The 27847-nt window shown below is 37.5% G+C and overlaps 1 long non-coding RNA gene across 1 annotated transcript; it reads left to right on the forward strand.

Annotated features, from left to right (window-relative positions):
• The first annotated feature begins 24747 nt into the window (after window positions 1–24747).
• Window positions 24748–27554, forward strand: LOC112848054 (uncharacterized). The gene is made up of 2 exons (XR_003221963.1): window positions 24748–24939; window positions 27079–27554. It is a non-coding gene; the product is annotated as an uncharacterized LOC112848054 (long non-coding RNA).
• The last annotated feature ends 293 nt before the right edge of the window (window positions 27555–27847 follow it).

Below are 27847 nucleotides of genomic sequence, written 5' to 3' on the forward strand. Positions count from 1 at the left end.
TGAGAACAAGTGAAGGAAAGGCAGTAGACGGACGTGAATATGAATTTGGCCACTGATCCAGGGTGTGCCCTGCTTCTTGCCCTATGACACATGGGAACACCTGCGACCTCTCTGCGACCCTGAACTGGATAAGCAAAGAAGATGGATGGATGGATCGTTTGTCCCTTAACTGGCAGTACAATCTGCAGTGCTCACTTTAATTTGCTTTGATCATCAGCACTTTCCTTCTCTCAGTGCTTCTACTGACTCTTGCTATGTGGACTCTTTCTTATGAAAGAAGCATGTCGATAGTTGTGTGCTGTTAATGTCTGTTTAGGATAAAGTTTGCATTTGTCTTTTGCTAGACCCCGGATCACCTGGATGTGCAGGATACATCACTCATTAATTAAATGCAGTCCCACAGTAAGACCAACCTGCAAACTTGATTTTAATAGAAGTTTAAATTTCATTTTATTTGGATGGCTGCACCAATCTGTAACTACCACTCCCACACACCTTGTGAGATGCAGTTCTTGCAACCGTCAACCACCACATGAAGACCATTAACGAGATGAAAATATTTTTGTTTTCTTTCATTTTACATCTTTTTGAGTTGCTTCATTAAAGCAGAGGTTTTATTATCATAGCATCAAATGTGCAAGAAGTCACAAGGGTCTTTAGTTTGTGATTGCTGGCTAATGGCAACAAGCCCACTCCATGTGGTTCATTTGATGTCCCATTAGGATGCCTTTTGCCATGCCTTGAATATTAACCAGTCGGAAAAGGGCCCAGTGATTGAGCCTGCCTTGTGACGAAGATGGATGACGAATATAGCAAAGTAGAGGCAGGCAGTTTGGGCTGTCCCCAGTCAGAATATTTTCAGTTCAGTTGGACATTAATGTTCACTACAACAAGCATTTGTTCTTTTTATTCACTGTTGTAATGTCAGTTATCCACATCATTTTGTCAGAACAATGAACGACGCCTTTTGTTTTACATTAAACACGAAACCCTCATCTCTACGCAACTTTCACATTCCAAAGACTTTAGTTGTTCTCCCCTGAGACCGTAAAGAAGGAAACACAACCACAACATTATCATTCAGACCTCACAAATGCTCATGATCTTGAGTCCACCTCCTGTAGCTGGACAGGTTGAGGGCTGTGTCCGACTGGAATGCTCCATGTGCCATTAGAACTAATGTGGTAATTTGACAGAGAGCAACTGGATGTTCCACTGCAGTGCTGGGCTAATGTGGTGTCCAGTTTCATTTCCTGGTTATTAGTGTTGAATGATTATGGCAGCTTTTGGGGGAGTTAAATCACACTGCTGTTTGTTCTCTCCTGCTATGTGAAGCCTTTCAAGAAGTGATTTCACCCCCATCGATGTCATTCTCGCTCCAATATTTTCTTTTTTCATTTTCGGAGGGGAAAAAATATATGCTATGAACAGTTAAAGCTGGTATCTACAATATAACACATTTCACAATATAACACATACATATTGCAACTATTACCATCGGCTTTTTGTTGTCCTTTAAGTTAACTGGGCAAAAATATATCACACTGGAACGTTTTCCATCTTAAATTGAGAACATAAGCTCAATTTAGTTTTTTGTAGTGGAATACAGGTACAAAATAGGAAAATATACATGTAGAGATAAAAGAAAACTTAAAGGAAAATCAATGTTGTTACTCGTTATGTTCTTCAGTAAGCCAAGACATGACATCAGAAGAGTTTCTGGAAATGGGGTGCCAATCATTTTGATGTTTTAATCAAGTGGCAAAAGGTCAACTGGTGTCAAATAGTGACTTCAGACGAAAGATGAAGCTGTTCTATTGGGGCACAGTTAGAGAAGAATATTAGAAAATGCAAATAAGCACCAATAGATGGGACTACATATCTGTACAAGTTCAAAATATACATTTTTTTATTTTTGCAGTTTGGTATGTCCACTTAGGTGTTTAATCAGGCTGAGGTTTGGTGATGGGAAGCTAACCACATTCACAAACTCAAACTGTTCGGGATCCCATCATTCCCTTTGGGTGGATCAATAATTCTAAAGAAGATGACGTCCATCTGAATGGATGGGTGGATTTCAGTATCCTTTTCTCAAAGGAAACAGCAAAGGCACCCCTACTCCATAACAGAGGTTCCAAATGCCCTCACTGTAGGAGTCAAGAGTTTAGTTTCTCCCCTCAATTAATCACATGAGTGTGGTTTAATATATCTTCCTGTTAGACAAACATCTCTTTATACTTATGTTCAGTGTAAATGTTGACTACATGCCATGACTTGCTAATTTTTTTCTGCATTCAGTCTGCTTAATGATTTATTTCATGTGATCACAGGTATCAGTTTAGAGTGTTTCACTAATTGCCTCCCATGGAGCTTATTATTCCACTGTTATTAAACAAAGCTGAGTCCATAAAAGCCACTCAGTGTGTAAAATGTCTAAGTGGAAGAAATTCTAGTGTGGAAGCCTTATAAGACAAAGACACTCAATTTTACCAAATAAAGATATATTTCTTTATTTTCAGTTGACAAAAACCATCTGCTGGATAAAATAACGGCAACAAATTGTAAAAACTTTTTACATCGTAGGCTGCACTTTGGTTTTTGGATTCCAGCATTTGTTGAGAGTGGCATTCACGAAAGCGGATCACAAATCAAACATCAATGCATAACTTGTCATCAGTCACATACTTTTTTGTCAGACTCTTTGAAGTTGTTAAAATGATGCTGTGTGATCTTTGCTCATCATCATGACACACTGTGACATAAAGTCACTGGTATGTTTTTGCTGTAAGAGCTCAAGAAACACCTTACTCATTTTCAGTCAACACATAAATCCCTGGCTGTAAAATATATCACAAATTAGGTACAAAATTATCGCGTAATTTTGAAAGACTCAAAAATGAATATGAGGAACTCACTAGACTAGAAACAGCAGTGTTTATAACGACTCATAAAGCAATTCTTTATAGAAGCTGGTGCCGTAGGTCTGCTGGAATAGATCTGATTCTGATTCCCATAAACAGACCTGAACACATCTTAAATCTACTGCAACATCTTTGAGTGAATTAATATCTTCAGGATGTTCATTTTGTATAGGTGTGAACTGGAGATATTTTTGTAAAATTCTGTGGATCACACATCAGACTTCTGCTAAAACATTTAAGCCAGGTTAAAAAGATCAGAATATGGCCATTGATAGTTCGAGAATAGAGTTTGGAATCACACACTCTTCTAATACTAGCATTAATTAATTTGATTTGTAGTTAATGCAGTTTAGAAGGTATTTGTAATATATTTGTACAAATAACAGCTAATAGAAACTGTGTCTTCAGGCATCTGATTGGCACCATCATCATGAAGCCAAATCAGCATTTCATGTAAAATGAGCTAAACAAGAATTAAGCTACTTCTTTAATTTTAATAGGTTCCTTCTTCACGTCATAAACATATCTTGCTTGAGGTGTTTATTTTTATGTATGATAGTTGAACATTTTACTCCAGGCTTTATTAACACAGTTCAATTCTTTTTGGATAATTATAATCTGCTGGTGTTCAGAGGCCTCGTTAGGCATCATTGCCTGCAGGTGCTATGAGTTCTTACAAAAAACCTTTTGCCTGCCTTTGAGTTGTTTGGTCAATTTAAGTTGGGAAGTGAGATTTAATTAGCTCAGTTCACCACTGCTCTCCTCCACAAGCGTTTTAGTTTTGAGTTTCTGGTCTGGATCTTTTGTCCCTCTGGTGTGGGAGTTGTCAGAAAGCTTGTGTCTTGTGTCTTGTGCCATGGTTTTAATTTGTTTAGTTTGTCAGGCGAGCTAAAAATGGTGTTGGAAGAGGAGCAAAACTGTAATGAAACAAAACAACAGAAGAATTATGGCTGCACATGACTCACCATAAAAGTGATACAAATTTACAAATAAAAAAAAAAAAAATCCCACAGACAGAGCTATTTCAGACAAATTAAACTTCTTAATAACTTGCGCTTTTGCAGCTGTCAGATATGTGGAAGATCTAGATCTTGGTAATAGTAGTCTGTTGTTGACCATGCAGTGTTTTTGTCCTGTGACTTGATGGCTTTTCTTCATCTGAAGTGAACTTTGTGCATTTTGTTTGTAGAGGTCAAGATTACCTCAAGACTATGTGGATCAATTTTTGGTCTTTGTCAAAACAGAAGTTTTTTGTCTCCACTGTGTTTAGAGACAAAGTTGCTTTGTTGTTTTATTTTTTTAACTTCATAAAACCATCAGTTGGATCTCGGTGCCTCTCCCTACTTCCTCTAGGCCACTTTTCAGCCACAGCAGATGGCTGTGGATGCCAGCAGCAGCAGTGCTGTCAGAGCATCGAGATTCATGTTGCCAAAATTTATTGTACATGTCGTATAAACCTGACTCTCGTCCAATTCCATATCTGCAGCAGCACTTGAATTGTATTTAATGACCTTGTAAAGACTCCAACCTAAATTAGAAAGCCAGTTTAAGAATGATACTGTCTTTGTTACTAAACATGCTTGTTATCCGGTCACTTCATTATTCATTGAAGGACAGAAAGTGTTTGCTATGAAGCCATAAAAGCTGATGATGTTAGAACACAAAGTTGTAGCTATGATATTATGGGCATTGCTAATTCTAAAATGTGTCTCTTTCACACCGTTTCAGCCCCCACAAATTTGAAGGCGGACACATCAGACTGGCACAAATTTATTATCTGACCAAAACGTCTTGTTGTAAAAAATGTTCTCCCTTTAGCCAGAGAAGTCTCTGCAGAACATCACGATGATGCTGACATTTTGTTTTTATAACTTATTGGCTACGATATTCTTGTGTTGGGGCCAAAGATGTGCTTTCTGTGATGAGTGACCTTGACATTTTGATCGCCAGATTTGAATCTGTTCATTGAATCCAAGTGAATTTAATTAGAATTCCCCTCGGGGTCTTCTTGAGAGATTTGAGACAATTGGATTTACAATCCAAAAAGAAACATGGTATAATGAAGATCTGAAATTGTTTGTCTGTGCAGCCTTGCTTGTATTGCTTCGGGTGACGTTGTTTCCACGGTGTATGTTTCCCATAAACCTCCCCGGAGCAGCTAATTGATGGCTGCTTGTCTTGCTTGACGCTGTAGCTTCATTCCTTTACACCTCTGTTTCCTACTCTCTTATATTTACAGTGTAAACTGTTACTGCCATATTAGCATCGCCACCAGAAAGCTAAAGAGCTTTTTAAATTTATTTTTTAATTGCTTTTATCGCTAATTATTGCTATTTATCTATCAAGCTTAGTTTCTTAGGTGTCTTCTTGGAATCCTGGTTGTTTGGCCCAATAGACCACCTATAGTTGTGATTACAGAATTCCTTTTTTAATGTTGTGGCATTTAGACCATCTAGTATATAAATGCACTTGATATCAACATCATTGCCACACTCCAACCAACTCCATAAACCGCTTTAGCAGCTGTCAGTCTTCCTGTCTCTCCTGATCGCAGCCATCAGTCTCCTCCCTCATTTCCTGACATTAGTTATCTGAGTCTCGTACACCCTCTCCCTCCTCGACTTTGATACTTTTGTCTCCTCATCTCCTGCCACCTGTGAGTAGCCGATTTAAATTTAAAAGAGCCCAGAGGACTCTCAGCCACAGTTTGTAGGACTCTCAGCTGCCCTGACCTGGATAATATGCAACTCTTTTAATGGCGGGTAATGAAACTTACCACCTTGCCACTTAACACTTCTGCCCTTTTTAAAAAAATTCTCCACTTTTTGTTATATTCTTTCAAATTGTTCATTTTTAATTCTCTTCTTTCAATTTATTCATGTCCTTCTCTTAGTCTCTGTCTCTCTCTAAGGGATCTGATGGTAATTGTGTCTCTCTGGCCTGTCTGCCTGTGTGACACGCTCTCACCACTATCATTTTATTCCATCACTGAATGACACTGCGTGAATCAGCACTGCCCTGTAAGGACTGATTTGACATGGGTAACACCCAGCCGTCAGAAACGCATCACTCTCCCTTCACTCTTACCAATCTGACCCCCATGTCACCACCCTCCACCCCCTCAGCTGTCAGTGCGTGCTCTTTAGGTAGCATCACGCTCATGGTGACAGGCTTGTCAGGAGCCCTCAGTTCTGGTCGGGACATGTTTCATTTCGCTGCAGCTCCAAGAAAAGAAAAAAATCCCCCTGTTGTCATATTAAGACTCGGCTCTGACTCAGAGGAACCAAAGGACAGTGCTGACTGAATGGCTTGTTGTGATTACAAAGATAATTCAGAGTTTGCAGTGTTGTCTCACTGCTGTTGTTGTTTTTTTTTTTTTTTTTGGTTTTTTTTTTTAGAGCCTGGTGTTACCTGACATAACACTTTCAAACAGATTCAGTATCATTTAAATGGCATTTGGTAAACTGTAATTGGAGTGGTACTTGTATACACACTTACTAAAAGCATTTGAAGTGCTTTTATACAAGAGGTGGAAGGATTGATCCAAATATTGATACCAGCGCTGGTATTGATGCTAATACTAGCACGATATCATCGATACTTTGTTTCCAGCCTCTAATTCTGTATGTTGCCCACTAAAGCGTGTGTTAAATTATATTTTTGGAAATGAAAACATGCACTACAAAAACTCCCCCCAAAAACATCTGTTTTGTGTGGACATTCACATCTTTTTAAATTCTAGACTTGTAGTCTATATCACATTTAAACAGAAGTTGACCCATAGTGCTTTAGGGACAGGCACATTTATGAAATGAAAAGCTAAGTGTGTTTTGTTTTGTTGATTAATTATTGTGGTAAAGTAAAAATCAGTGATGAAGTGGTCATTAAAATGTATTCAGGATTTAAAAACTGATGATCTATCAGATAAATCTTGACATACTGCTCTCCCATACATACAGTAAGCTGCCCTTTATAAATTAAAAGTTTCAGTTGGTATACTTGCCCTGTATTTACTTGGTATTGGATCATATAAAATTTGCTGAATCACACATCACTGTTTTTATACTATTAGCTGTATTCCTCTATGGACATGCTTTTTAGCTCTAATGCACATACGCTCACCTTTTTGGATGGACCATGTACACGTTGACATGTGGACTGCAGTAAATGGAGAACTTCAGCTAGATGTTCTACCTCCTGAGCTTCAAAGGCCCACCATGATTGGCATTCAGGACACTGGTTCACTTTTTGTATGAACACATTCAAACAGAATTTGTGTGCACCATTATTTATATGAACAACTCCAGCAGATCCTTTTCCATCACCTTTTGAGAACAGCTATTAAAATTTAGCATTATAAAGTGTCAGGGGTTCTTGTTTTAAAGACATAATGATTGATTGTTAAGCACAGCCACTAACCCACTTACATGAAGTAGATAAACCAACTTTGACAGCACATATGCTGGTGTGCTGGGGACAACTGCAGACATTCTTCTGTTTTATAGCTAGCAGAGATCTGTTTTAAAAAGCATTTTAGAAGGGGGGAGGAGTGCACACTTAGTATTATTATTATTATTATTATTATTATTATTATTATCATTATTATTATTATAAATTGTATGAGTTTATGTAAAATGGGATTTGTATCATAAAACAACCTCAGCTTGAATTCACTCTGAAGCTCCAACAAGAGGAAGATTGAATTGGTAAGAGATGCACACTTGACTGTGCACTTTCTCCCTAACCTCTCATGCTGAATTTCCATTATTGAGGATATCTCCATGACTATTGTGAACAGAACAACTACAAGGACCAGTACCTCCTGTCCAATTAAATCTGAAACTACCTTTTGAGCGCATGCTCAGCCCACCAAATTCACTTTGTAATACAGGCTGCGATCAAGCATAAGCTTTCAGCCTGGCTTTGTAGAGGCCAGTAGTCCACATCTACATGTGTTTGCAAATGTGATGGGAAGCTATATTCAAGAGGTACTAATTTCGGTATCGCCAGGCCGTTCTCATCCCTGGAGCAACAATTAGTGACATTTCATCAAAGTCACTGCTGTGGCTCATTTACACATAAGGATTTCTTTGAGCCCTGATGTACTGGACTATGACAGCAGTGAGAGGGCTCTGTCACATCCCACTCATCTGTCAGCAATTAGGATTACTGTTAAGGGCCATATATTAATCCAAGCCATGATCCTTTATTTTTCTTAAACCTAACCAAGTAATCCCTGCTGCCAAAATTTAATTTAAACAAAAATAAAGGACAAACAAAACAAATCAGAAATTGGAGAATATAAAGTTGTTCCATTAGAACCACCTGCAGTTTATGGTATCATTATCCAAGTAACCTAACCTTAATCCTTAAAATGGGAGCATTATCACGTGGCAGCCATTATTACAACATCTGGTCTTTCATGGGCACTGGTGGCACAGGAAACATGTGACATGTGACTACTCTGCAGCATTTCAGCAAAACTTGTTCCTTTATTTAACCACTCGGTGGTGGTACTGACACCTTTTCAGCGCTTCCATTCCATCGCATGCTTTTCCATGTCTGAAGACCAGCTGACAGGGTTGTACTGCGTAACTTTTAAAAGAGCATCAGTGCATAATTTATGTAGCCTGTGTTTTTTTAGATGATGGCACCCTTGGAGAAACATGTGGAGCCTCATGTTCTATCAGACCTCCAAACAACCTCTTAAATTTTAAATTTACCCACATTAGCTTTCAGTTGGGTTACAAATGACAGACAACTAATTCATGAATTAAAATCATAGCCCAAAGTTGAGAAGACACATTGAGTCTTGTACACAACACAACACAATTCTCGTCATTGACGACTGATGAAATGTTAATAATAAACATTATTTATAAGCAACAGTCATTTCCAGTTTGCATTCGTAACCTTGAATTAACAAGGCTGTACTGTTTTCTTACTGTACAATTTCTTTTTGTTTTTCTCTGCCTGTGTGGGAGTGGGGAGGTCATGCATATTTTATGGATCTACGCCTTTTTCAGTAGGAAATTATATTTGGAAAATGAATAAACAAAAGGGAATTGATGATGCAAGCTGAACTCCAACGTAGATCTGTAAAACTTTATTAAGACACTACTCGCCTGCAGGGACTGTGTAGACAGTGAATGGGTGTCTGTCTGTGTCCTTGTTGTTGTACATGGCAGATTATATTGTGTTCTTGTGTTAAACTGGGGTAGCAGATACACAGGAATCAAAGTAATTAAACAAAAGTAATCAGTCTCCTCATCAGAAATCAGATGTCCATTTTCAATGACTGTTGTAAACAAACAGAACAAGGTCTGGTTTAAATAATATGTTTACACAATGTAAATCATAAACAGTCTGGACAAAGCATGTTAATAAAATGATGTTTTTTACTTTTCAGTGATCTGGACAATATTAAGAGAAAATGTGATTACCACCTCTAAGATCAATTTTTATAACAAATATTGCACACCTGAACATGTGCAGTAATGATGATGCAGGATGAGAGGAAGTTAATGCAAGCACACACATCTATGCACGAAGTAGATATCTGACAATATCATTTAGAATCATAATACTGGTCCCTTTTGATACAATCTATTTTTGCACCAAAATTTTGCCTTTTCAAAGCCAGATGGCCATTTGGATTGAGTGGCTTGTTCTTCAAATTGAAGCTTGTCAGCTGCTGTTGTCTGAAGCCCACTTTGAAAAGTCTGTGAAGCATCAGTAAAGGCTCACTGATGTATATTGCCTGAACTTTGATCAAATTATTAAAACAAAAACTGAAAAAAGCAATGCCAGATGTTCAAAAACCTGCATCTTATACAAAGATCAATGTGTTTATAGGTTTATTTTACTAAAACAACAAAAAACTTGGAATCTGATTCATACTCTTTGAGAACTACATTTTTAATGCACATAAAGCGTGGACAAAATAAGCTAATGTAAAGAAACCGTGTCTGTGGTGTTTTCTGCTCTCAATCATCTCTGTATTGTTGCTTGATCTCTACTCTGTCATCATGCAGCTGCTCCAACCCTGAGGTTAAGGCCTCTCCTGTGGTGCACTTTTATGTCTAGAAGAACTTGAAAGATGAAGGTATAAAGAAGGGAACTGGAAAACAAATGGAATAAGAGAGGGAAATTGAGGAATGCCTTGGGTCAGTATCTTAGCAGATTTGATCATTAGAGGTGATGACGTGGAACAAGAAAGTGAAGATTTTAGTTTTGGACTCAGTCTCAGTCTGAGTCCACTGCACTTGCAAGACTTATATGTGTGTGTGTGTGTGTGTGTGTGTGTGTGTGTGTTGGAGGCAGCAAGAGAAGGAAGGGCAGGAATGTGAACTTGAGTGGGGACTTGACACCACCATATCTTGACACCAGGTTGAAGGGAAGGAAGGCCAGGTCTAGAAGCTAACAGATTAGCCAGCTAGGTACTTAGAAAACTTACCTTGCAGAGATGCATACCTTAGGTTTGTGTTGTAGTCCTCACTACATTCTTTAGCTTCATTAAAACGCTTCTAATTGCTGCCTTTTCTTACTGTCTGCTTAAGTGGACCACAAGAATCTTGTTTCATTCTGTCTGATTATAAATCTATTGAAGTAAATATTTCCTTAGAAAAATGTTTAAAATCTCATCAGTAATCTCTTTTCGCTTCATCTCTATTTTCAGATAACCTGACACATGTTACATTTAACTGACCTCATATTGCATATGAGGTGTTTTCTATAAATGGGTTTGGTTGATGTAGCTGTATATCCTGAAATGCTCTTTTCCCCCTGGCTGCTGAGCACAAAAGAGGCGGTGGGTAGGGGGGATGGGGGGTTCGTGTACTTTATTTGTAAAGTTAGTGAGGGTACACAGGCCCTCCTCCACCACCGCCAGTAGCCTATTTTTTCTTTGACATTATACTTTTCTGTTTACATGCATAGAAATTTGTTTTGCATTTCACACTCCAGCAAACGCACAAAAACAACCAACACTTTCTCTCCCCCTCATGCTTCCTCCTGTTCTCACTATATTTTTATACACCCTTGTCTTTTTATCCCTCTTCTTCCTCTACCTCCTCTTGTCCTTTCATCCATCTTTCCAAGCTCCTTCCTCCTTTTCTGTAAAAGTGAAAAAAATGTAAGTCTGCTTTTTTTTTTTTAACATTCTGGCTGCAAAGCCTTCAGCACATTTGTTATCTCTTATTGCTGCCTCAATGACTATTTTTTCCAGCATTGTCTATTTTGTATATTCAGTGCCTGCACTGGCTGAGTGGTGAACTAAGCCCCTGAGGGTAGATGAGGAACCTTTTCAAAACCCCAGGGCTATCATGTCATCGTCAAAGTCCGACCCTCAACAAGTTTTGTAGTGAGACTTGTGAACAGAAAAGAAAAACATCTTAAAATCATTGTAAGATGGCCTAGAGGGGAACACAGAGTTATGATGAATTTTGAAAATGATCAGTTTTGTTGGTAATGAGCAAACCTGTGAGGTGTAGATTACATCTTTATATAAAACTCTGATGCTAATTCATTGTTAATTATTCTGCTGTTCTCATTATAAATATAACATAATACAACATGTCAACTAGGTTGAATGTGTAGACACTACTCATATTTCAAGAGTACTTCTTCTTATTTCTATTTAAATGCAAATAACAAATCTGAATCATTAAGTGACCGTCTGGTTCCCGCAGTGAAATGTTTTCAACTGAATAATTGATGCCCATGTCATTAAAAAGCCAGACAACATGCAGCACATCCCTCGGGTACTTTAGAATTACCAGTTAACCATAAAGTCCATTTACAAATGTAACCCATAGCTGAAAGCAGTAACTTCAGACTTGCATGTTCAGTCACTCAAAAAATAATATAATTAGCCAACATGTTGTGTCCACAATGAGTTGAAGTAGGGACATCAGAAAGCAAAATTACAATCCGTGTGTCTCCTCTTAAAAGGATTTAAATATGAACAGACATTAAATATTAATCCTGACATCACTGTGAGGCTGTTTGAGTTGCTTTTCCTAAATACGAGCAGGTGTCTGCCAGAAACTTGTTTAACCATTAAAGAAGTGTTGGTGTAAAGCCATCATGCACTTTGATCATTCTGTATACTGAAGACTTGTTAGATTACTTCTGTTTTAATGCATTCAGATATATTATGTGATTTCTATGATGTGCAACATTTAATGTCATTTATTTAAATTCTGGTCCTGATGGTTTAACCTTAGTTTGTTTTGGATAAATAAGCTTAAAGTATTTTCCCTTCACATTTTACTAAATTAGCATAATCACTGAATCTTTTTTTCCTTGTGAAAGGGACGAAAAAAACCAACTTTCTTCTTTGTTTTTATTGAAGCCAAATGCACCATAGCCTCATTTCTGTGGCATTTTGTGTAAATTAGTGTTTGAAATAAGTGTAATTTCAATTGTCTTAATTTACTTTGACATGTCGATATACCAAGTTTCTATATTAACAGTGGTGCTCTCAGTGTGCTGAAAAACAGTATTTATAGCAGCACTTTAAAATAGTTTGCAGTTTTTTAAACCAAACCATATTTATTAGATCTGCTAGTTTTGCCAAAACACTGTTTGTATATATCTGTAGTCCCTTACCCCTCCCCTTTTTCTATTCAGTCTCACAAGAGGGTTTATGGGCTGATTGTAGTTTTGTGGAGCAGAATAAATATTTTGTTCAGACTTTCTCAAAGTCTCGGTACAATACAATTAATTGACTCGTGTATCTTTAAATCTCTGTTTGTTGCCAGGGCCAAGGCTTTTCTTCTTCTGAGTCATGAGAGCTTCTCCTTCATGAAAATTAAAACTGCAAATTTTTTGAACCCGGGAACGAGGGAAATGGTTACATAGAAACAACTCCATGATCCCAGAGTCTGATGAAAAGCCACGCAGCAGGTATATCATTGCCTCGACACCGCCTTTGTTGGATCATACAAATGATGACCCTATGCACACTACGTGGTACTTGATCCTAATGGTAAATTAGTTGAGCCGAGTTGTGCTGCCTCAAGTCGCATCGAGCCGATCTGAGTAGGTACTAATGGAAAAAGGGCTTTTATAAGCTTCCAAAGATACTGCCATCCAAACATGTGGTATGGCTGTTAAATTAACTGGGAGTTCTGTGCAGTACAGCATTTTGCAATTGCCGTGGTGGTTGTTAAAGATGAGCACGCCGAACTGAAGCAGGAAAAAAAGAGCAGTGAAACAGTGAGAGTCAATTCTTCTTTTCAGCTGGTCTGCTCTTTTCCAATGAAATGACCTTCATCAGTGCAAAACCAATTTGAGTCAAAGATTTTTCATTTCGTTTGACAGACTGATGCACATACCATTGATATTTCAGTTTATTCAGCAATAACGCAGCCACAGTGATATGTCAGGACACAAAAATGAAATCAAACTATCACTGCACTCGGTCTCATTCTCTTCAGTGGCTTACTCTCAAAGTCAATCTTTGTCTACATATGCCTCACCTAAAATGCAGTTCCTTACAAGAATCACATTGATTCAAATAATGCCACCAACTTTTTTTTTTATTATTAAATTGACAGATGGTGTAAAAAGGATTAGGCAAGAGTGGCAGAGTAATGGTGTGCTCTGTACTTCAGATGTCCAGTAAATTCAGAAGGTAAATCAGTCGGGATGGACTGTATAAGATACTGTTTTGACTGAACTGGCCCGTGTGATATCCTCAGGCACACAACCAAAGTCTTGAGCCCCTGACCACAAACACTCTTTCTCCCTTTGTTTTCAACAACTGCCTGAGGATATGAAGCTACACAGTGCCTGATATGGCACAAGAAAGACAGCAATGGAACTGGAAGACTGTAAGGGCTTTAAATAAAACATGCTACTCAAGACAGGAGTGACATGGTCATACTCCTCAGTTCAAATCCTGGCAGCAGAGCTCTGTTTGCAATCTTCCCTTTTCTACAGTGTAACTACTATTAATTTTGCTACTTTAAAAAACATTTTTTTACAGTTCTTGAATCTGATTTTTATAGGTAGACACATTGACAAAAAACATTTGATAAACCTCCAAAAATGCTAATGTTTAATCCCCAAATCAATTTTTCACACTTGTGCCTTTACACAGTAACAGATGGCTGAATATTTTTTGTCCCATGCAGATCTCAGACTAAACACAACATGCAGAATAACATGGAATCCCAGGAGAAATGAATCATCATTAAATGTATAAACTGTGTAAACTCAACCATCACTATAAACCCTCCGATGTCTTTGCTGTGAAATGAAAGACATAATCAAAGGTCTTTTCACATATTAAATCTGCACACTCTCCCAACCTTATTCTGCCAACTTTGTCCAAAATGTTCTCATGCACAACACACAGCAGGACACAAGAGTAACTCTTGCTAGGTGGGATTTTGGATTCCATGTGAGAGGTAGTCAGGATTTTTGCTTTTCCTTTGCATGTTGAGCTGGCATGTTGAGGACTCTAATGTCCAATCTGTTTGCGCTACATTTGCATTTAAACCTCCCAAGTGATGCATTTAAAATAAATAAATAAAAAAAATAACTCAGGCTTGCAGAGTTTGTGTGAAAATGAGTGTAAGCACTACTTCCATATTCCACTTAATTAAAAAAATAAGCAAGGAGAGTATCACGGTTACAATCAGAATTTCTTAAAAATGAATATTGTGTATTTTAATAATCTCCTTAGTTGTAAAATGCATTAGTATTGAGACAGATGTGTCCAAAAATTTTATTGTAGATTTATTTTTATTGCACAATCAGCATGTTTTTTTGACTAACAAATGAACAAGTAGTCAACTTGAAAGATCAAACAAACTGCATCGTCTATGCCACATTTGACAGAACAGCAGCAAACACACGTTTAAAGAAATCTTTAATTCGTCCATGAGCTCTTTATTTCCAAGTGTAATTTTGCAGAGGACAGCTTTTATTAAAGTATTTTCTCTTGAGTTGGTGAATTTTGTTGCATTTTCATGTTGTCTGACTGTTTTCTTCTTCTTTTGCTTCCTGTTTTCTGCAGATAGTTTAAGTAGACTGTTTTTTTCCTGTTTTCTCAGTGGAGTCCAAAAATGACAAGACATATTTTTGTCCAGATTTCTTTTGATGCCTGTGCACTCCTAATGTGTTTGTCATCGTTATTCCGTTAAAGGTCTCATACAGAGACTTCCTCACCTAAAAAGATAAAAGCATACAGGTAAAAATAGTTGTGAAAATGTGAAAACAAGCTGGGTTTCTCAACTTATTTCAGTCCCTACACTCAGAAAAATAAAGGTGCCAACTGGAACCAAAAGTGGTTCTTTAGACTGATGCCATAGAAGAACCTTTTTTGGTGCCACAAAGAACCTTTCAAACAATGGTTCTTTGAAGAACCATTTCTTTCAGTGGTTCATTGAAGAACCTTTAAAGGTGCCCCAAAGAACCATCAAGAAATGGTTCTTTGGGGCACCGTTAATGGTTCTTCAAAGAACCTTTTTAAAAATGGTTCTTTAAAATGGTTCTTTAAAGAACCATTTTAAATCTTTCAAAATAAAATGTATCATAAATTGAATTTGAGTAGGGTAAAATAAACACAAGCACAGCATAGACATATATTAATGGTTTATTGCTATTTCGTAATATACCAAAAGACAAAAAGGCATTTTAACCCTCAGCACAACATCACTACTAATACATGTCACATATTAGTCATTTAAACAGTAATAATTAAACATTTTTACTATACTATAAATAAATATACATAAATACTATATCTATAGATAACAACAATTAATACATGTATTGTTTAATAAAACATCAGAAAGTGAAAAACACATTAGAAATAGCAATAGCTTCATAACAGACCAATAAATCAACACATTTTCATCAGCAGATGTTTGCATGATCAGTAAAAATATTTCAACAACAAGTTTATGATCAAAATTATCAATGAACTTCAGCCTTACCTTATGTAAGGTAAGTTTCATGTTGGACTCATGGTTCTTTGTTAGTCCAGTTTAGGATAATATCTCTGACGTATGTATCATATCAAAACAACCCCACACCTGCAGTTGTTTCAGTTTTTCACAGCTGTTTCCTGTCAGCTGGTCAACCTCACTCAGGCGGGCATCCATATCAGCCAACCAAACGACAAGCTCCTCCCTTTGTGCTTCAAATCCCTCCCACTCTGAGACAAGGAGCTGAGAGAGAGAAAACAAGGGTCAATTATAAAGAAGAGAGAAAACTGAAACCCTCCTCAGAAGGTCTGACTCACATACCTGCAGTCGACCTGTGATGGACTCCAGTTTGGCGTTCACATCATCCCTCGCTGTTGCCAGCAGCCAAGTCTGCAGGGTGTCCTGGAAGAGCCGAGTTAATGTTCGACTCCTCCTGGTCAGGCTCTCCAGCTGGATGAGCCGAGGTCTCCCCTCTCGCCACCGCCTCTGAACACACAAGCACAAATTGCATGTGAAGCAGGAGGTGCAGATTTTTTTGCTCTTCTTTTCTAAATCCAGGCTTGATCTGATGGAGGTATTTGGAAAACTTTTTGTGCCAGCGGACGATTGTTGTCTCGCAGAAAGTCAAATCAAATGTATGCGATACACAATTAATTCACAAGAACACATTATGAAAAACAAGTCCAGTTCTTGCCTGATTTCACATGAATTCTGCATCAAAACAGGGTAACAGAATTAAAACAAGTGTTTGCAGCAAATGTGAGCACAAATCTTATGGATACACACTAAATGAAACAGTAGTGTGCACGACTCCAGATTCTGATCCCTCGTCCTAATATGGTCCCAAAAGGCTCACAAAAACCAACATAGCAATAGCAATAAAGCAAATGTTGAGTCCATAAACCAATGGCTGACATGGGTTTTATCATAAGGGTGATAAATATACAACATATGTTCTTAAGACTGAAAGTATAATACAGATTTTAGTCTTAGAGATTTGATGTTCATTTACCTGCAGGTGCACTATACGTGCCTGCTCCGTGGATTTCCACAACGTTTTGCAAATCACTACTTAATACAGGAAGTGGGTAGGTGAACTAAAACAAGTCATCTTTCTTTGTGAGAGGACAATATTATGAAACAAACCTCAATGACATCATAGAGATCCCTAAAGATGCTCCTGCTGCTTTTCTTCCTCCTCATCCTAAGCTTCCTCCTCATTGTCCTCGACTTCCATCCAATTGTAATTCAATCTAATTGTTTTTCTCCCCCTCCTCTTCCTCATTTTGTTGGAGCTGTGAAAAGAATTAGAGTAAATCTTAATTAATTTGTGCAAACAAGAAAAATCTACAGCTTTTCGGTCAGAGGTGGTCTTGTGATTTAAGCCGGGTAGAGTAGATTTATGTGTTGATGCCACCTGCTTCAGCTCTGCGACTGGCTGCTGAGTGATATTTACACCCTGGCTGGATTACAAACTTTAACCATGTGCTGAACTTTTGCCCAGCGTTGATACCTCTTGTTAGCATAACGACCTCTTCTTGGCTTAATGTACGATGGTGGATAAATGAAATGTACAAAGAAAATTTAACTATATTACAAAAGGACATCCATCCTGGTAACATCAAATGACCAGAGCATAACTTGTCAACTAGTCCGAAAATAAGTTATACAGGAACAGTCAAAGACACACCTTCTCATGTGTCACATTTCTATTCATTCAAAACACTTATGCATAGCTGTATTTTATACAGCTCTTACAGAATTCAAAGTACAGACTGATGTGAGTATTTAATGTACGGCTCAGAGTTACTGAATTTCTGAGTTTCTAGAGCAGACACAGCTCACATCACAACAGGCTTCGGGCGCCATTTTAGTGACTTTAACAATATTATAAATTTTAATATCGGTCTAGCTGACATTAGGTTATGTACACAGCACGCAATAGGACCACATATTTTAGAAGCCAAAGGTTCAAATTAGTTGGGAGCACCTTCACTTAATTATAACACTGGTTTTGTTAGGAAAACAGTTCTGTATACGATACTAAATTGCGTTAACGTCAACGGCTAACGTATCTAACATAGCTAACTGTTATTTTTAGCACAACATTAACAGCAAGCTACAATGACGAGTAACAAAAACAAAACAGTAAAAAGGTTTTAATGAAAATGTTTTACCTTTTCCAACAGTCCCAGAATCCAGAGCTTCAAAGACCAGCAGGTCCTCAAGACTGTTATCCGTTTCGCTGTCACCGTCCGTGAGAAAGTTTTTCTTCTCTTAGAAAGTTCAAGGCCCGCCGGTCGCGCTATCTGTCTGCGCATGCGCATCCCAATGATTGACCCCCCCCTTTCGGGAGGTTGCCATAGTACGACGTGTCCTAACGTCACTCTCTCTCTCCCTCCCTGTCATTTATTTGGCTCGAAACACATATTAACAAATTGCTCAGTGATAAACAAGTACTGAGATCCTTTACCTAAGCAGTGTGCTTTGTCAAAACTAAGCAAGTGTGTCGGTAATGAGCACACTGACATTCTGTTGTGCAATTGTTATTTACTTGTATTTTATAATTTGACTTTACATACTGCTGGGTGGTTTGTAAAGTTTACAATAACTAGTATTATCATTATGCTATATTTTCTAATACATATAATAATCTCAAAAGTAATGCCTTGAAGCAGAAAATAGTAATAGTTTATTAAAATTTAAAACTAAATGGCCTGCATTTGTATAGCGCTTTACTTAGTCCCTAAGGACCCCAAAGCGCTTTACACTACATTCAGTCATTCACCCATTCACATAGCAAAAAAAAAAAAAGTACAGTATTTGAATGTGTGTATTGTGTCTACTGTTTGTTAACTCACCATATTCATAAATGTCTTAATAATAAATTCCATATTCTATTATCACATTATTTGTGATCAGTGGGTTTGCGGGGTTAGGGGTGTGGGGGGGTAGGGTCTTTAGGCTTTGGCCCCCACCCCTGCCATCAGTATATTTTTAAGCAAGTATTTCTAACTTTTATTTGAATATTCAGTTTCCTACCATCTGCTCTTAAAGGGTAATTGCCAGGTAACCCACCCTCACCCTTCGCACACACATGCACACAAACAAAACACACAGTATAATTCACACCCTCATTATAGTGAATAAATATTTATGCCATTTTACACCATCAAACTTAGATAGCTAAGGATGAAAAACCTTTTGTTCTTTAAAGAACCATCTACAAAATAAAAAGGTTCTTTGACGTATGATGGTTCTTTAAAGAACCATGAAAACATCTGAAGAACCATTTAAGAACCATCATTTTTCTGAGAGTAGACACCAGTAATTGCACTCTGTTGGTATTGTATCATTTCTACCAAATGTTCAGTCTTTTTCTAAATGATCTCTTATTTTCTATTAATAAATCTGTAGCTGAGAGCTGCTCCACCATATCATGTGTGTGATTCAGCACAGTGCCATTTACACCACGCTGTAATGCTACTTGGAGCATAGCTGACATTCAACATCACGAATTCCAGTTTTTCATCTTCTGACCTTACACATTATGTGTGTCTAATGGAAATAGTCACAGTGGCTGCAGTAGTTTAGACTTTGCCCATTTTACTTTATGAATGACCAGTTCTGGGGGGATGGGTCTTTATGTGGCTTACTCCCTGTGTGACTTTGATCAGGTTTTCAGTAAACTGACACAACTTGTGTCTAAATCAGACGTGGCAGACGAGTGCAGTTGTCTTTGCAGTCGAGTCAGATGGAAAGCCAGACCCTCTAAAGCCACAATTCAATTATTTTGAGAGCTTTCCCAACTCCTCAGAGATAGAAGTGGCTGAGTCGTAGATGGGACTCGTCCTCTACATGCAGGTCCAGTCAAGATAATGAATAGCTCATTGAATAATTCATACTGAGGCACAAGTCAAAAACACAAGATAATGCTTTTTTCCTGAATATGATGGATGAGTAGGGTCTTCAGTGCAGAGAATATTTACTCTCAGTGGCTGAAACATGAGGTCACTGTAGAGCCTTGGTCGACACTCAGGTCTTCAGTTTTGGTTAGTAATGTTGGATTCACCTTTTACATGTTGGCCTAATTGTTAAATTGTTGGAGGATCTTTTCGCAGGCGGGAATACCATCTTTTGGCGCATTTCTGGACACCAAAAAATACAACAACATCAAATGTAAAATGGCTTACAGGGATCTCCATCTACTTTTAGAGCCATTCATTTAATAGTATGTGCAGTTTGGAATTGAATGCAAGAGATCACAACCACAAACCAGTACTACGAGAGGAGCCTGAACATTTCTACTGCTAAAAACCAACCTGGCAGATGGAAGTGCTGGTCCTGTTATGCTGTCCAGTTAGCCAGACGTGGGTGCGTGCCAAAGATCTGCAAGAAACCACTGAATAGCAGCGCCTCCAAGAATCCACAAAAACCTAAAGATACATGCACAAACAGAGGAAGAGGGGCAACAGACAAATGACAAGAAGAAAGTGGAAGCTTGACACCAGAGGCATAAGGGGACAATTATGACATCTGGTAATAAAAAAAATAAATAAAATCAAACTACTACTACACTGTTGAATCTGTTACCAGTTCATCATGGTATCCATATATTCAGACATAAAGCCTTGTTTTACTGGAAGGTTAATCTTTTTTTTCCTTTCAAAGGGTTTAAATATTTTATCTGAAAATTCTGTCAAACCTGAGATAACATCTAAAGGATTCTAGCCAAAATCTGTTACTAAACATAATTTTAAATCAAGGTTAAACATATGCATATTGTAAGTAATCATGCCATTTGTCATTTAATAGTTGTGGACCCCACAAGGGAAACTATTGTGTTACAGAAGCATGACAAAGAATAAAAATAGTAGTCTACAATAATGATGATGATGATGATGATCATAATGATCATAATAATAATAATAATCATAAACAACACACTTAAAAAAAATGTCACAGGCTCCTGGTAAGGGCCTTATTAGGGTTATTATGGTTTCTTGGCTAACTTAGAGTTAGAAATACCTGCAATGTGTTACATTTTAAAAGTAACCTTTCCAACACTAACTTTCAATGTGAATTTTTTCAATCTACATTTATTTATTTACTTTTATTTCTGCTTGTATTTCTGCTTTTATTGCATGCTATATAAATAATGACTCTAACTGGGAGTTCAACCTAGCACAACAGCAATTTAACCATTTATTAGTGCCGTGATATTTTTTGCTTCTGTGTATTCTCAGCTCATCTTGCACTGGAAGGACAGAAGCCTTGTTATAAAACAAAACCATTCAAAGTGTGCCAAAGTGATGGGTTCAAAATGAATTCAGAACAGGCCATGATGTGCTGTACTCGCATTTATGGTCCAAATATAATGCCGCTAAGCTCTGTTTCTCAGACAGTTCCTCTCTGGTAACCTCCTGTGTCTTCACTGACAAAAAAGAACTTGATACTTGACCAATAAATTTAAGCTTCCAAATCAAATTGGCTAAAAAAACCCACATTTCAACCAGCACAGTTCTCATCCAAGATTGATCCCGTGTGAATCTACATTTTACAGTCAGTCATTTATTCGGTTCTGTACCATTTTTCTTCCTCCTGTGAAAAAAGGCTGGATGTGGCTGAAACTTAGTGGACACTGTGGACGGCTCATTTAGCTTCACAGCATGGAAATGAATTTTAAGAAGTAGTGAGTCCATATCTATTTAAAGTGAGAAACTGTGACAGACTTTTGTTTTTTGTATCAACAGGTGCAATAACAAAACTTTTTGTCATATTTTTAGCCTGCTGTGCTTAAATTGTTGTATTTCCACTGCCACGTTGCCAGTAACGTATTTACTCATGGATGAGTTTACGGGGTGAATCATCAGACTGATGACTCACCCCGGTGAGAGCAACTCCTGCAAAGAAGACAAATATCTAAATCTTTCTGTGACTATGAGTTTTTAAAATGAATGAAATATAATTCATTAGATTTGAATTAGAAATTGGACATTTTAAAAGGTAAAGCGTGTATATAGTGAGATGGGCATTCAACCACCTTGATTTGGAGTAAAACGTCTCAGTTTTGGGGCACAGTGGACAGTTTTAGCTTGAATACTTTCTCCTGTACTATTATTTCCCCCATATTATATTGCTACAACAGATGTTATTGATAAATGTGTGTTTTAAGTTCTACATCCTTAATTTGCAGTCATAAAAAACAGTACTAATGCAAACCTGAAGAGGAACCTCAGCTTTCTTTATCCTTAGTGTGGGATTTCCCTTATAATGAGCAATAAGGCCTGAGAGGGTTGTTAGGGACGTTGTTGCTCCTAGTCTTATTTGGAAACAGTTTAGACTGTAAGCACTCTTAATGGCACAGAACTAATTAACCCATCTGCACTACTACAGCTCTGCCATTTGTGATGTGCTCTGTGGTGCTGAGCCACATAATGGTCCTCGGCTAAGGATGTAGTGTAAGCTCCAGCCTGGACAGCTCATCAGGCACAGAGGACACACAGCTGGTGAGCGACAGGAAGAACATGACGTGGGAAGCAAAGCAAGTTGCAGAGGTTGTTGGCTACTGAATGGTGGCTGAGAGATTACATGGCATTGCAGATTGGCTGCTGCATGCCTGAGGCAGAACACTCGGCACAGCAAGGTGCATTGTTTGTGTCACTCGCAAACATGTGCTCTGAAGGAGAACATAATAACCTCATTGTTGGAGCTACATTGCAGAGGGGAAAGTCAAATAATTGTAATTTCCTCAAAGCTGCAATTTAGATTTTGACAAGAAAGGAACTTTGTCATAGTTTTTAAACCAGTGGCACTTTTAGGACTTCTTCTGATTAGTTGATTTCACTGAAAGTCTGCTACAAGAATGACAATACTCATTTGTAGGAGGATGGTGTCTCAGAAAACAAATGTTTGTGGTGCTGCAGAGATATAAGCTTCTCCGTTGCCTTTTTATTCTGTCACATTCAGCAGCCTGCAGAATATTGCTTAAAAACAAATTGGTAATTGTTGTTGGCAATATTTCTTCATGTGAATCTGGAAATGATCTAATTAACCTGTGCAAAGATCTGCAGCCTTGACTTACATTCCTGGTTTCAGCTGGAAATTAGTTTTTTAAAGATCTCACTACTGAGTGCATATCTGTGCATATCCAAAATGTATTTTATATTCTGCTGCACCCATACTGCTTATAAAAGAAAAATAATCTCTCTGTGTGGTTCCATTATCTAAGTTTTCTTGTTGATGGTCACAGAGTCTAGACTACTGCTTCAACATTTTGTTTACTACCAGATTTTTCAGCAAAAAGAGACTTTGGATATTTTGAGAGTTCTACATCATCATTACTTTCCTGGAAAACTTGTAAACATTGTAAACAGTCGACATGTCTTCTGCCCTCTAGAGGTTGTATGGGACTAGCATTTATACAGTCTTACTGGCCACACAAAGTCACATGTAAACACAATTCAAGCACTTTGGCTGCTTGACATCCATGCCCAATTTCTAGAATTGCCAGTTGACCTTAAGTGTAAACCACACAGAGAGGAGTGGAACCAGCAATCTTCTTGCCATGAGCCAAGAAGCCATCCACTAAAATGGATTTTTAAAAAAAAAATGCCATATTGAAAAACGGTTCCCATTCCGAGTAAATGGCTTTTGGAAATCCTGCCCATTTTCTTCCTTCCCACATTGTCTATCTTCAATTGCCTGAAAGTACCTAACCAGAGATGCGAGTAGGAAATGAGGAAGACAAAAGTATTAAACAAAAGACATCCTGTGTTGGACCTGTGATTTTAAAGAAATGTCATTATAATACTGTGTACAATTTGTGGCACAGCTGCAAACTGGACAAAGTTTGCTCCAGGAGCTGATCAGCTTCATAACTAAACCAGCATATGAAAAGTAAGCCCATGATTTGCATGCCAGTGGTGGTGACATGTGGTCATTTAAACGGATAAGAATAAAAACACGACACACAAAGAACACAACTGTGCATCCTTGATTATAGCTCAGTGTCAAAAACTAAATCTTTCTCCAGTGTTTAATAAGACAAACTGGATCAGAGTGCAGTGTCTTGCTGGACTCTTCCCTGAAGTCTTCAACTTTCTGCATTATATCATTGCTGAAGAATTATAAAATATTATTACTTAGTAATAATTAAGACCATCTAAATATTTACTTAGGAGGGCTTTTAAAAACACAATTCCTTTAGCAGAAGTAGAAATAAACCATTAACACTTCACTACACACAAAGCAGCTTCATGGTCAGACGCAATATAATTCTGCTTTTCACTGTAATTTTAAAGATGAAGCCCAAGTGAGAGAGGAAACCATTAGGCTTGAAAAACAACAACAAGAAAAATCTCTCAGAAAGAGCAAAAACTTTAGGAGTGGCCAAACGAATAATGCTCGGCTTTACAGCAACAGAATTATTTTCATTGCTTAAGAAAAATGATTTCACAACATCTAACCGAGTGAAGAATACTCTTGAGAAGGCAGGTTTATCATTGTCAAAGTCTCCAATCAAGAGATGCCTTCATGAATGTGAATAAAGAGTTTACAGCAAGGTGCAAACTAGACAATCAAGAAACTGCAGTGACCCCAACCGGTCATGGCAAATGCAGCCGCTCCCTTAGCCTGGTTCTGATGGAGGTTTTTTCCTGTTAAAAGGAAGTTTTTCCTTCCCACTGTTGCCAAAGTGCTTGCTCACAGGGGTTCATGTGATTGTTGGGGTTTTCTCTGTTTTCTTTGTATTATTGTAAAGTCTTTACTTTAAAGTCTAAAGCACCTTGAGGCAACTTTTAAAACTGAATAAAGTCTGCGCACAAAGCTGGCACATGATCCAAAACACACTGTAACCCATATCAACTACACCCTGTCACATGACCCATGTCAGCTGATTTGAGGTCCCTCTCCTGATTTGCTCCTTCCACGTCGCGGCAACTATGAAAACCGGCTGTGGAGGGATACTTCCGGGTTCGACTCCTGCTGTTGCTGTAAGCTTATGGCGTTTAGAACGGCGTTGGAAAACAAAGCATTTTCTCCCCTCAATTCATCTATAAATTAATTTCACCTCAGCGGTAAGTGTCCTTAACATCTACCAATAACAACCTTTTAGTTCTCAGTAATGAGTCGATCGTTTCAGTTCAGTTCATTTTTATTTCAAACATATATATTCTTCAACATTTCATAAAATCATTCCATGCAGTTGTTTGAAAAGGAGTAGGCAGAAGTATATACTTATTTAGCCCTACCCCCTCAGGTTTACATCCTCATCATCTAAATTTGAACAACAAAAATGTATACAATGCCTTCAACTTAGAACATAACATCACAAAAAAATATTTTCTCATGTTCAACTAAAACTATATTTAGATTTGCTAATTTGCAGAAGAAAATAAACATCAGTTTGACTGCTGTCTTGGGTTAATTGCATTTTCTTCATTCTTATACTTATTTCAAATTTCTTTTTTGAGTTTTATTTTAAATTGGTTTATATCACTACTGACCTTTATTTCTTCTTTTAACTCATTCCAGAATTTAACTCCCGCTATTGAAATAGACATCCTCTTCAATGTTGTTCTTACTCTTCGTAATTTTAAATTCCACTTCCCTCTAAAGTTATACCTCCCTTCTCTTTCTAAGAACCATTTACTTATTTCGATTGGGAGCATCCCTTTCCTTGCCTTATATATTATTTGCACTGTTTTAAACTTCACCAGATCCTGGAATTTTATAGCTTGCGTCCTAATAAAGAGTGCGTTTGTGTGAGCCCTATACCCCTCCTGATTTATTAGTCTAATGGCCCTTTTCTGCATTATGATTATAGTCTGAATATTACTTTTATATGTATTTCCCTAAACCTCTACACAATAACTCATGTATGGTAATAATAAAGCACAATATAACATATACAATGTTTTCCTATCCAGAAATTGTTTTACTTTCCCCAAGACAGCAATGCCCCGTGCTAACTTTCCCCTCACATAAGTGATGTGTGATTTCCAACAGGCCTTGATCAATGATCACACCAAGAAATTTTATGGTATTAACCCTTTCTAGATATACATTATCAACACAAATTTCAATGTTAATGTTTTTCTTATAGTTTCCGAATAACATAAATTTTGTTTTATTTAAATTTAAGGACAATTTGTTTCTATCAAACCACTTCTTTAATATCTTTAACTCCTGTGTGATCACCTCCAAAACCTGTTGAAATTCCAAACCTGAACAAAGTATATTGGTATCATCTGCAAAAATTACAAACTTTAGTACCTTTGATACCTTACAAATATAATTTATATACATAATAAACATTTTCAGACCCAATACTGATCCTTGCGGTACTCCACATTCAATATCCACCAATTTAGATTTAAACTCATTTATTTGTACATATTGCTGTCGATTAATTACATAGCTTTTTATCCAGTCCAATACCACACCCCTAAACCCATATCTTTCCAGTTTGATTATTAGAATTTTGTGGTCAACAGTATCAAATGCTTTTTTTAGATCTAGAAAGACTCCAAGTGCATACTTCTTGTTATTCTGTTATTTCTTCCATTAAATCCATCAATGCCAAAACTGTTGATCTATTATTTCTAAACCCATACTGGCAATTTGCCAACAATTCATGTTTATCCACAAAGCTATCAAATCTTCTTAGAAATAGTTTTTCCAGTATCTTAGAAAACTGGGAGAGTACCGACACTGGTCTATAATTTGTAAAACAATGCTTTTCACCTGATTTATAAATGGGAATAATTTTTGCAACTTTCATTTTTTGTGGAAAAACCCCTTCCTGGAAATCGATTTTCCGCGATTAAAAAATTACTTTGTTCGACAGCGTTCCCACCGCGAGCAGAACTCCGTTTAAAAAACCGCTGTTTTTGAACACTTTTATTTACTTAAGCACTTTAATGGGCTTACTTTGAAACAAAGTGCAATTGACTGATGTTATGTGTTGCCTTGAATTCGGCTATGCTGTCTGTTAGACAGTTGTTTTTCTTTATTGTTGTTTTTGTATTTATTTGTAGCGAAAGCTACTGGAATGTATAGATTAAGCTACGTAGCCAAGATGATTAATAATTTAACTGTTGTACATTTGATGATTAATGATTCGCATTGTTACATAGACTTGCAGAAAAATGTATTTGTTTACCAGTAAACTGAATTGAACTTGATGTGCTAATGGACATTTTTCTGGCCTACAGGTCAGGTTTTTTTTCCCCCCTTTGAATTGATCTTCTTCATATTGAAGTGGCGAGCCGGTAGGACCATTCTTTGTTTTCCCCTCTTTTCCCCCACTTTGCAGTCTTTGGATTACGGACATATTTCCCCATTACATGAAGCTGGACCCTAAGGAGGAATTCCTTTAAAAAAGTGAACTTTAAAAAAGAAACTTTAACAAAGGACCAAAAGGACTCTTAACAAAAAGGACTCTTGCACAGAAAAATCACAGCATTGATTTATTATTTAATTGTGGGTATTTATTTATGTTGTGTGTTGTATTAATTATTTTGTTCCATTTCCCCTTTCCCCCATTTATTCAATATATTCTTGGTACAAGATATTGCTGTTATGTGAAGGCTGTGTGCAGGCAGGAGTGGTAGTAGGGGGACCCAATGTGCAGACACTCGGAGGCGGAAAGTAACTCAAACTCAGATTTATTGCTAAACTCAAAAGGTAACAAACTTGCAAATAAACTTACTCAGACGGAACACACAGCAAGAAGAGGGCAGATCACGACACTGACAAACTGAAACACAGGGCTTAAATACACAGAGGGAGCAATCAGGGAATGAGTAACAGGAGGGAAACACAGCTGGGGCAAATCAGGCCTAACGAGACAAAGGAAGCACAACCAGACACATTTACATGAGACACGGACTTTCAAAGTAAAACAGGAAACATAACACAGACTGAACTTACAGACACAGACTCACAGGCAGGCACTACAGAGGGAACAGAGACGTGGGACCA

Source organism: Oreochromis niloticus, linkage group LG10 (genome assembly GCF_001858045.2).
Source record: "Oreochromis niloticus isolate F11D_XX linkage group LG10, O_niloticus_UMD_NMBU, whole genome shotgun sequence".
Taxonomy (NCBI): domain Eukaryota; kingdom Metazoa; phylum Chordata; class Actinopteri; order Cichliformes; family Cichlidae; genus Oreochromis; species Oreochromis niloticus.